Below are 12,002 nucleotides of genomic sequence, written 5' to 3'. Positions count from 1 at the left end.
ATTTTAAAAAATCTGTGATTTTAATTGGTTTCTGATTACATGCACAGTGCACCTTTAATGCCGTTACACCTACGGCCAGTCAGTTATTTGGTAAATGGCCTGTATTTGTATAGCGCTTTGCTAGTCCCTAAGGACCCCAAAGCGCTTTACACAACCAGTCATCCACCCACACTGGTGATGGCAAGCTACATTGTAGCCACAGCCACAATGTAGGCCAGTAGGCAGTAGGCAACGGGTGAAGTGTCTTGCCCAAGGACACAATGACCGAGTCTGTCGGAGCCGGGGCTCGAACCGGCAACCTTCTGATTACAAGGCGAACTCCCAACTCTTGAGCCACGATCGCCCCACATTATATTAATATTTATATTAATATTAGAGACAGATTTTATCTATGCACATCTACTGAAATGATTCTGTCTCTCTGATGAAATTAAGCCCAGTATTTACTCTTTTATAATCTCATATAGCGTACTGTAAGCATATGGTTGACATTTCTGGTTATGTCAGGGACACTCTGTTAAATTAAATTAAATTTCATTTTACTTATATACAGCATCAATTCACAACAACATACTTTTCACTGTAAAGGAAAGACTCTACAATAATATTGAGAAAGTTCCAACAATTAGATGACCCCCTCTGATTGAACACTTAATGACAGTGGCAAGAAAGAGCTGTTTTAACAGGAAGAAACTAGGCTTTGGAAGGGTAACATCTTCCACTAATATGTGGTGGGGTGAGGGCAGACATAGACAGCACAGAGCAAAGAGAGACCTAGGATAAAACATTAATCAGTCACTGATTCAGCTTTTTGGAAGTGCACGTTTGGGCAAATTATATCAGTTATAGTCTTTTCTAAATAAATTCATCAAAATAAAGTTCCCATAAAGATATCTGTTAGAGTCTGGGTAATTAAATCTGACATAGGAACATACTAAAAGTCAACGATAAAAATTTCTACTTAATTTAATTTACTTGATTTTTTATTTTTAAGGCAGCAGTTTGTTGAAGCTAAACACACAGACTTCTCATGGAATCAGATACAATCTACAAAAATAAAATAATACATTTGATTAAGTTGGTGTGTGACCATGTCTACAAAGTAAGTAAGTTTTATAGACGTTGTAATGTATAGGTGATGACAACCATGAAAGTCCGGGCCTCTAAAAATAAAACACAAGAAAATGTTGTGAAACAGATCATGTTGCATGAATCCAGTGGAAAAGTTCCTGCAGCCAGTGAAGGCAACAGTATTTTATTGTCTCATTTGGACCTTACAGAGTTAAAAATGCGCGTGTGTGCACGTTTGGTCATTGCATCTTTGTGTGAGATGATTAGAAAGAGGAAAGTGACAGAAAGGATTTATTGACGGTTCACTTTCACATAGAGTATCTGGCAGCCTTGTTTATGTCCCCCCGGCCTCAAGTAAAGATTGTTTTGACTCTAATAACGACTCTAATTTACACCACAGAGAAATGTCACCAGCAAATTAATTTGTGAACACTGTGTGCTTGTTTGTGACTGACCAGGCATGACTGTGAGTGACCTGGCGTGAGGCGATGTGAGAATCAGCAGCAGATCTTACAAGACAAAGCAATATATGTGATATAACTCGTGGTTTTTGCTTATATTTTGAATTTAATTCGGTTTATTTCATGCAGGCATGACAAATTAGAGCAGAAATATTAATCTTTCCACTCTCCCTCAAAAGTCGCTGACTTACAAAAGCAGCTTTTATAAGCTCAGATGAGATCAAGACAGACAAATGTGCCCAAACACACAAATAATCCAATCAGCTGACAAACTTCTGGAGCCACAGACGGCCAGAGTGTTTTGTCTTGAAGTCTGGAACTTAAATTTCATATAAAAGATGAATGTAGTCTTTGTTATAACAATTAGTGCTGTCAGCGTTAATCTTGTTAAAATGACCTTAATGCCATAACCGCATTAAATCTCCATTAGCAAGCTAACGTGGATCGCCACGTACCAGGGGCTGCATGGCGCTAACGTGTTAACGAGCTAACGGCGCTGACGCATTGGTGCCTTGCAGCCCCACGCACTGCATGGCACTGCGGGCGATCCGCCTTAAATCACTATTGGAGATTTGCCACGTTAATGCGGTGTGGCATTACCAGCATGGCTTTATTTTAACGAGATTAACGGTGACAGCACTAATGATTTTTACATCAGATAATGACATTAAAAGTGCTCCAGGAATACCATAAAAACAGCCGAGACATCCAATTCAGTTAAAAAAGCATCCTGAAAATAAGAGGAGGTAAAGCCTAATAAACTGCTAATGGCTACAGCTGCTTGTACTGGTTAAAATGTTAGTCGAGGAAATCACTCCACTAAATTTAAGCCTTAAAAATGTAAACATTCCAGTTAAAACATCTTTCAATTCAATTCAATTCAATTCAATTTTATTTATATAGCGCCAAATCACAACAAATGTCGCCTCAAGGCGCTTCATAGATACAGAGAAAAGCCCAACAATCATATGACCCCCTATGAGCAAGCACTTTGGCGACAGTGGGAAGGAAAAACTCCCTTTTAACAGGAAGAAACCTCCGGCAGAACCAGGCTCAGGGAGGGGCGGCCATCTGCTGCGACCGGTTGGGGTGAGAGAAGGAAGACAGGATAAAGACATGCTGTGGAAGAGAGACAGAGATTAATAACTTCAGCTCAAAGACAAGTAAGAACAGAGACTGCGGCTGTTTTCTGTTCACTGTAAAGTTCAGCATTTTAGCATGAGAGTCTGAAGGTGCTAACTTGCTTTTGGATTGTGCCTCAAGTGGACATCTGAGGAAGTGCAGGTCAATGTTAGCTCAAAGGCTGCCACTTGGCCATAACCCTCAAAAGGCTTTTAAAAGGATTTTTTTTAATGACATTTTTAATGACATGTAGACAAAAGAGCCACACTTCTCAAATGTTTGTTAGCCTTTATTGTGACACCACAGTGAGAAGAGAAGACAGGAAAGCTGGGATAAAAACACCATGCAGTAAATGCCTTCAGGGCCCAGTCTTTCCAATTATCACAATTTCTTCAGCACAATGTTGCTGCTTCCTATTGTCCAAAATGTTCAGTTTGTCCTTGGGAAGCTTTCACCTAGCAACAGTAGAAAACTGAGGAGGATGAAAGTGTTTGTCTGTTTCTTTAATCGGGAATAATGAAGATGAGAATACTGTCCACCTGCTTTACGCTTACACCGATTACCATCTGGTGTCCTCCGCAAATACACATGCTGCTGTGCAAGTGGAACTGCATCAAAGTGAATTTAAATGGTTTACAGTCACAGAAATTCGTCACTGGTACTTTTTTTTTTCCCAAAGTGAGCCCCCACTAAGTATTTAGCATTTGAAATACACTTTTTTTTCTGCTCAGCAGTGAGTGCCCAGAAATGTGAAGTGTGATGATTAAGGCACCGGTCATTTGCGTCAGTTCAGTATAAAAATAAGCCTTAACAATGTTAGTGATTATCTGGTCTTCAATATTCATTCCTCAGATTTCTAACAATTAAAAGGGCAGGTTTTTTTTTTTTCAGGGGCCATCTGTGCCTGTGCAAATGTTGGAAAACAGTACCTCTAATTATCTGGTGACACACTAGTGGCAATCAGCAATCAGCCGAGCAGTTTCAGCTTGCATATAGCTGGGAAGGTTTATGTCTCTGCTTTTTCTATATTCATTGTTTATCTGTTCAAGACCAATAAAATCGAACAGGTGAGGTTTTTTTTAAGGCAAACAAAACGTAATGACCTCTAATAAGTATTTACTGTAAGTAATACAGCCCTGCAATTATAAAGTTATCTCGCTAAAGTCGAAACTGAGGCTCCACGCCTATTTTTCATAATCGCGCGCCCAAAAAATGATGTGATTTTTCATTTGAACCGGACGCTGCTCTCATTCTCCTCGCCCATATGTCATTGTCCTCCACGATAATCGTAATTACTGTGCGGTCAGGAATAATTGCTTCCTCTCTGGCATCATTAGGGGAGACCGGGGATAGTTGTAACATTTTTGACATTTCTGTCTGTAAATTAGAGTTCTTTTAAGGTAGTGGATTCAAAATGTAATGCAAAGTATTTACATGTCTCGGCTATTAAATAGTGCAGCTATTTTCTCTGCAGCACAATTACCCATTGCATGGTATGGTCTCAAACACAAAGAGTGAAATGTTACAATTAACCCCATAGTCTGGGTTAGTTGTAACATATCCTGGGGTGAAATGTAACACAATGAAATAAGGGTACTAACAAAACATTACCATGTAATTTTTGTTTATTCAACACATGAATGCACTTAGAGCCATTTATGTAGCTATGCGTGTGTGTGACAGAATGCAGAAATCTAGCTTTTGAACATATTCCAACCCCCCCAAAAAAGACAAATTATGGAATTTTCTGCAACTGAATATTTCATTAATTTTGGTTGGTCTTCCTTGAGTTTGGCCTCAGTGGGCATTATAACCTACAACTCTTGCACCAATGAACATAACAATGAAGCTGAAAAAATGTAGTATCACAATTCCATTACTTTTTATCATGGCTTACCTTGGTGTGGTTTGCAAAGTGCTTCAGAAAGATGAGCAATGTTTCTTGCACCCATCCTGATTTATTTCCACTACCAGTACTTCCTACTGGTCCATCTCTGACACAGTGGTCTGCATAATGTATGTGTGGGAACACAAACAGTGGAGGAATTGTGTTGCCAATGGTATTAACCGCATATACAAAGGCAACCAGTGAACCTCTCTCTGCTGATTTCGTTGCCCAAACTTGTTTAATATAAGTTAAAGTAATAGTGTGGTAAGTTGTAACATCTGCATTATTGTTACAACTAACCCATACTGTTGCTGTTACAACTAGGGTTGCCAACTCCCTGAGAAATAAATAAGGGACACCTCGTGGCCAGGGCCGGGCGACCCAGTTGTCTTCACCCTTCCCAGTGTGGTGAATTTTTTAGCTCTTTTTTTGTGTGTGAAATTATTTTTTTTAACCATTTGACTTGAATTTGATTTAAGTAGATGCGTATTCTTTGTGATATCAACACATGGGAAACAAAAATCATTTAGCCATTTATTTTTAGCTCAAAATGACAACATTAACACAATAAAACAGGTCTCTTTCTTAAACAGAAGCCTGTCATGCTTAACTTTTGATAATAAAAGTAAATCTTTCTTTAAAAGAACTCTGTCCTGCTTAACTTAAAATTATATAAATTAATAGAAAACAATAGAAAGAAAAATATTCTTGTAACAGTGCACATTTAGTGCATTTAGTGCAATTGGCTTCAGCAGAGGCATTATTTCAGCTTTTGCTCCCGTTTGTAAACCCACTTGTTCCCATGATTACGCGTCATAACTCATCATCATTATTCATCTATGTATTACTTTTATGTATTACTCATCTATTTGTTGTAATCATCTATCCTTGCAGTTGTTTATTACACAAAATAAATTATATTATCACACTTCTGGCCACATAGCGCTGATATTCACTGCACATGCCCATTTTAACCTTAACCAGAGGGTTTAAAAACAAACAAACCAGTGTTTACCATATCTGGTTCTGCCGTGGCCTGGTAGACAAAAATTGGTTAAGGGTTCCCCGAGCTTTCACGCCCCTCATGTTCTTCATGTGCCCACCATTAGAAGCATGCCTATGGAAAAAGTGCGCCGGCACACAGTGCAGTGCGCTTTATAGGTGTTATCGTGAACTTTTCCAGCCAGGTGTTTTCCTTTTCCCATTCTTCCCTGCACTTTTGCAGCCTTTTTTTCTTTCTCTGAGAGGCACAAACATTGCTGGTCTAATGCCTGGCTCACACTGTGCGATTTTTGGCCCATTTTGAGCCGATTTTTGAGTCGTGATCGGCCCGATTTTGGCCTTCATCGTGCATAGTGTAGTATACGTGGGGTAACGAGAAGCGATTAACACCTCACGACCAGCTCCCGATCATCAATCGCTCGTGAGGGTGTCACCGCAGCCGCTCACATTGCTCACGCGCAAACACGTAAATGTCGGTGAAAAAGACGGAGCAGCACGGCTGTGCAGCGTGTGATCTGGACACAAGCGATGGAGGCACAACTTGTAGAACTTTGGAAAGCTCATCCGAGCCTTTTCGATGTGGCATCACCAAATTATCACGACCACAACAACCGTGAAAATAGTTGGATTTACATTGCTGCTCAATCACAGCTGCCTGATCATGTTTGTCATTAGTAATTTAGCAATGTTGATGGCGGTGTGTGTCTGTGTGAGTGAAAGACAGAGAGGGAGAGCGAGCGACAGATTTTCTGTTATAACCTTCATTTTATGGAGGCACAGTGTGACTCAGGTCGCATCAGAGCATCGGGCGGTATAGTGTGAGACCCTGCATCGTGACCTACGAACTTATAACCCATGCGAGCCAATCGTGCAGTTTGAAAATCGCACAGTGTTTGCCCAGCTTCAGGTGTACTGTCGTCTGAGACTTGCACCGCAGTGTCGGCGTTTATTTCCCTGTTGGCCATGCTTTTTGTTGTGGTCATCTGTTGTCTTCCGGTATTTTCTCCGCAAGCGACCTTTCCTCAACCAATGAGATGAGCGGTAATCTGAATTGTCATACTCGAATTGTCATAAGTGTGCTGTCAGCTCATTGGTCACAAAGCAGGGGCGGGGCTGGGAATTATGGTTTCAAACAAAGCGTTAATTACATTAAAACTTATAGACTACTTTTGATTCTCACTGTATTACGGGACAAAGTGCGTCCCTTATTAGCTCAATACGGGACGTGTACTTTTGTTTCTAAATACGGGACGATTCCGTTTTTTAAGGGACGGTTGGCAACCCTAGTTACAACTGACCCAGACTCCTATAGCCATGAACTAGCTAACATTACAGCCAACGGCTAAAACATTAGCACTAAAGACCTACACAGAATATATCCTCATAGACATACAAATAACATAATTTAAGTTTGATGAGTTTAACTGCAAAGCAGATAATGCTATTAGAAATTGAAATAAAGTAGAAAAACTTACTTTTTGGTATACAAATTACTTTTTTTCATGTTAAATTGTCTGTGTTTGACTAAATGTGCTGATTTTTCACATGTGATAGCAGAAATGAATTGGGCATGCACAGGATGAGTCACATCATTTGAAACTTAGCCCTGATTGGAGATATTGGAAGTGTTACAACTGACCCACGTTACAACTATCCCCGGTCTCCCCTACTCTCCCTACTGTGGGTACTCTAACCACACGCTTTTCTTTTTCATTTTAAGATAAACAGCACATTGATTTCTACTCCGATCTGAGTCCTTCTCGTGCAACAGGTGTGATTTCTGACATTGTGCCAAAAAACAACAATCAACACCTTTCACTGCTGCTTCTGTCAGTCTACCACTCCTCTCTGTTCTTCTCACCCCTCGGCTCCCGTCTCCTCCTCTCCCCGAACTCTTTGCTCCTTGTCAGAAAAATACAATTTTCAGAGGAGATTCACGGCGACTGGGTTAAGAGATCATCACCCACTCGTGTGCGCCGTTCAGGTCAGAGAGGCAAGTAAGCGACGAGCATACTCGCGTCCCCAGATACATCCGGTTACCATGGCAACTGTACGTGAGTGACTGGAGTGCTCTGCGTTTGTGTCTGCGCGTGTGTGTTTAGCTCAGAGCGTCCCATTAAAGAGTAATCGAACGCAAAGACGGACGGTTGTGTTTTCATGTTTCTGCCTGAAGGGCAAGGAAACAAAAACATGACTGTGATGAAACTTCTTTGTACAGGGAAATCTTTCATAACCCTTTAAGAGTCAAACCAAGTAGTTCAATGAGAAACAACAACCGAAACGTTTTAGCAAATGATGGCGCTACAAAGGAAGGGGGAACTTCTTAAAAGACAAAACTAGCTCCCATGTTTATTATAAATCTGACAAATATATCAACGTTTGGGAGGAGTGTGGACACATTTTGCAATTTGGTTCAGGAACAATAAGATACTTTGTGAAGTGTGTGGAGCAACTTTCAGCGGTAAAAACTTTTTAGTCAGTTTAGTCAGTCAGATTGACTGATTCCTGATACCTTAGGAATCAGTCAAACTGATAGGAATCAGTCAAACTGATTCCTAAGGTATGGGCAAAAGTATTGCAGGTGGGCTGCAGTAATAACAGAAATTCAATTTGAAATTAATTACATGTACGGTTACATATTTATATAAATGCATTTAATTATTAAATCCATTATGCATTTAATTAAGTGAATTAAAACTGGTAATAGCAGCTGGTTAGTTTGTGATAATACTCATCACTCTGACCTACCTTTGCTGCTCTTGTCTTGAAGTTTGTGTCCCAGCAGCTGGTCGGGGTCACACTTTGGCCTTAACACTTTGCATATAACTGGGTAGCATTAGCATTTTATAGCCGATAGCCTGTGTTGTGTATGTTTTTTGAATAAACATTTTAGGAAATCCATGACTTTCTCTTCTATTTTGATTAGACTGAAGAGTTAAGTTTGCACGGGCCTCATAGGATTAGTTTGATTGTTGGGGTTTCTCTCTAATATGGGCAACTGTTGTTGTGATTTTGCACTATATAAATAAACATTTAATGAGCTGAAATTGAATTATATTTAAAAAGATACAGCACAATAATGTAGGCAGCAAATTTTGATGTTCACCTAGACCATTCACAATTTCACATAAACTAACATTAAATTAATAATCAGAATGTTGTGGTTGACATTTCACTGAAAGAAATGGATAAACTGTAGAAATGGAAAGGATAAATGATAAAACCACATTCATAAATGCCAAAATAGCTAGCTAAAGCATAGCTAGCACTAAGAAATAAAGAATTTATTTCATAAATAAATTTAAAAACATGCCAAAATAAAATTAGGAATAAAATGTTTGTAAATTTGACAAATGTGTGGTTGAATGATTAGCTACAAAAAGGTTAAACACAGTGGAGAAATGGATGGAATTAATAGATAACTGGTGTTAAATGGAGGAGTAGCTAAAAGTAGACAATAAAGTGTTTCAATGGTAATTTAACAGTGAAGGCCAGGTGAAACAGTAACTAAACATAATTGAGAAATGGTAGACTAAAAGCAGTTCTGATCCAGTTTAAAAGGAACATTTAGAAATAAAAGATGTTTTTGAGGTAAGCGTTTGTGTCAGACCACGCTGTGAGTGTACGTTACATCCTTTAACACAGGATGTCTCTAACCAATGGGTGATGTGATGGTGGCTACATCCAGCATTATATACACTCTCTTACTATGTTCATTATTTTATTTTGGCATGCTGATCAGTGCTAAACACAAATAAGTAGGCTGCAGCAAAGTCTATAGTATAATAGCTAGACAAATGTACATTTTTACCTGATAATGACACAAAATAAATTCACCCATTGTTACAATTATCCCATGAGGGAACATGAATGTGTGTACTAAATATCAGGGCAATCAATACTACTGTGTCATGAGATGCAAACTGAGAGGGCCGCTAAGATCATTTGGCTTAATTTTCTGGAAAAAACACTGATTCCATCGTAATTCACCTAGCGGTGAGATATAGGTGACAAAAAGAGTCCTTAATTTGATTTTCATGTCATTTTATTTATTAATAACAATAATAATAAACTTCTAGCGTGAGAAGAGTCAGGAACGGTTAAAGGAATCAAACCGAGGTAATACGTGGATCCAGAATCGATACAGGATGACACATGAAGCTGTAGACTGGCCCAGCGCATAGGCGTTATATGCTGCCATGCTATATTTAAACCTTGGCTTCCCACGTAACACTACAAGAGCTGAGACACATATGTAATGACAGCTTTACTTGACTACACTGTGATATCACCCCGCCACCCCTCCCAAAGTACATCTACAGGCCTGTGTGTTGCCACATTGTGTTTAGGGCCAGAGTTTAATGGGTAAGCCACGGGCCCAGCAGCACATACGCTGACCTACATCTCAGCGAGGGCCTTATAGGGAGAGCACAGGATGACTCATACATACAGAAAGGAGAATGGGATTAAACACCCGGAGTGCATGGCACCAACGGTGATGTGATTAGGTCACAGCTGACCTGGTACACGCAAAACTTTCATAAAGAGGAACAATGACATCAAGCCGCATGTCTCCAAAAGCCAAATCCGTGTTGCTCAACACAAAGACATTCTTCTCTAAAGCCACAAGGAGGATGAATAAGACTTTGCGCTGTCACCACAATGGAAATCACAAGAGATGCTCAAGTCTCTAATGTAATTAACAAAGAGCTTGCACAATCTTCATGTAATTTAGTTACAGCTGACCTACTGACAATGTAATGTAATTGAGAGTGGATAATCAGGAGTGATTGATTATCGATCTGTGTAAACACTGTTTTTTTTTAATCAGAATTCAAATACTCTACGTGTGGGCAAAAGGACAGCCTTTAAAGTGAACACGAAGGGCTCAGGGTGAGACTGCAGCCTGTGTCAAGACTTCCTAAGGTAAGCACTGGTGAGGAAGTGAATCAGCAAAGTGTGAGAGAAAATGGACCAGACTGACCTTTGTGCAGTTACTGGCACCTACCTGCTGACAACATCTTTATGGTTGATGGCGTTCAAGGTTAAAGTGCAACTTTACACCAGCGCTCATATTTGGTGCGTGTGTGCTGACTATAAATACCACTTTTACAGTGACAGCAAGGTCAAGGATTTCATGGTGGGGGTAATGTGATGTAACAGACGCTGAACATTTAAAATCTATACATATTTCAAACAGAAGTGATGAGAGGGCGATCAGCTCCATCCTAAAATTTACCAGTATCACTGGCCTCCAGCTAGCGTGAATTAAAAAGTTCCTCATGGTTCACCCTGACACAAAGGACACTCACACACCTCTTCCCGATCAGTATATCCACAGATACTTTTAACACGTGCAACATTAGTGCCCCTCATGAGGAAATATATCTCCTAAGACTCCGAGTTCAAAGATACATTTGGATTTGGATCGTACATCCGGATGAAGGTAAAGCTCTGACTTATTACGAGCTGCCTTCAAGGAGTTTAGCATTAATGTTAAGGAGCAGTTTTACATTAATATGATTGCTGCAGAAATAAATTTGACTCCAGCTGCATGAATGAACATATTAAAATATTATGTGTACTGGGACATGTTAGGCTTAATGCATATTCTTGGGAGTTGTGTGTAAAGGGATCTCTTTGCAAAAATATTTCTTATTTATGGTAATTTGCTCACCTGTGTGTGTACTTCATGAGCAGAGGTTTAATTAATGCTGTGCTGTTCAAATATTATGCTCATTTTGCTATGATTTTTCTCAGCTGTGCAGACCTGTTCGGCTCTTCCCACGTCTCTGGAAACCTGCTAATTAGCGCTAAGTTCACACAAAAACAACACTACACTTCTTGGATGAGCTGTTTGTTTATTTGTACTGCCATAGTGATTATTAAAGAGCTGCATTAAAATGCTCCAAAAGGCACCAACGGCATAAACACAGTCGAGAAATCCAGTTCGGTGACTTGATTCAGTGGATGTAGTGATGAGAGGTCTGGTTCTTTTCAAAGAGCCAGCCCAAATGGCTCTTCAGTTCTAGGCCTTCTATTGTAGCCTAATGGTTTGTATGTTGATAAGCAACTTTTAAATCAGCGTTTTCATAAACATTTACCACCACTGTGGAGAACTTACATGGAGTTTAAAGCCTGGCCGATAGTTTGAACCCTATTGTTCTCAACAATGGAAAATAGCACTGGCTACCATTCTACCCAGCTCGTCATCGACACTTACCTGTTGATAAGTGAGTCATTATAGTTTAAGGTGGTATACCTGCAGTTTTTGGCAAGACTGGATGCTACAGCAGAAGTACTCAAAACAAGACACTTTTCCAGGGTTAGTGGGTGGCAGCTGGAGGAGAGAGGGCCAGCTTTCCTCCAGCTGCACGGACAGGTGAGCGGTTCTTAGACATCTTTGCAGGGTCACAATGTTGTTGTGTACCTTTGCCTGTGCACTATACTCGCTGTTT

The sequence above is a fragment of the Neolamprologus multifasciatus genome, chromosome 15 (genome assembly GCF_963576455.1).
Source record: "Neolamprologus multifasciatus chromosome 15, fNeoMul1.2, whole genome shotgun sequence".
Classification (NCBI taxonomy): Eukaryota; Metazoa; Chordata; class Actinopteri; order Cichliformes; family Cichlidae; genus Neolamprologus; species Neolamprologus multifasciatus.
Note: the sequence above shows the minus strand (reverse complement) of the source record.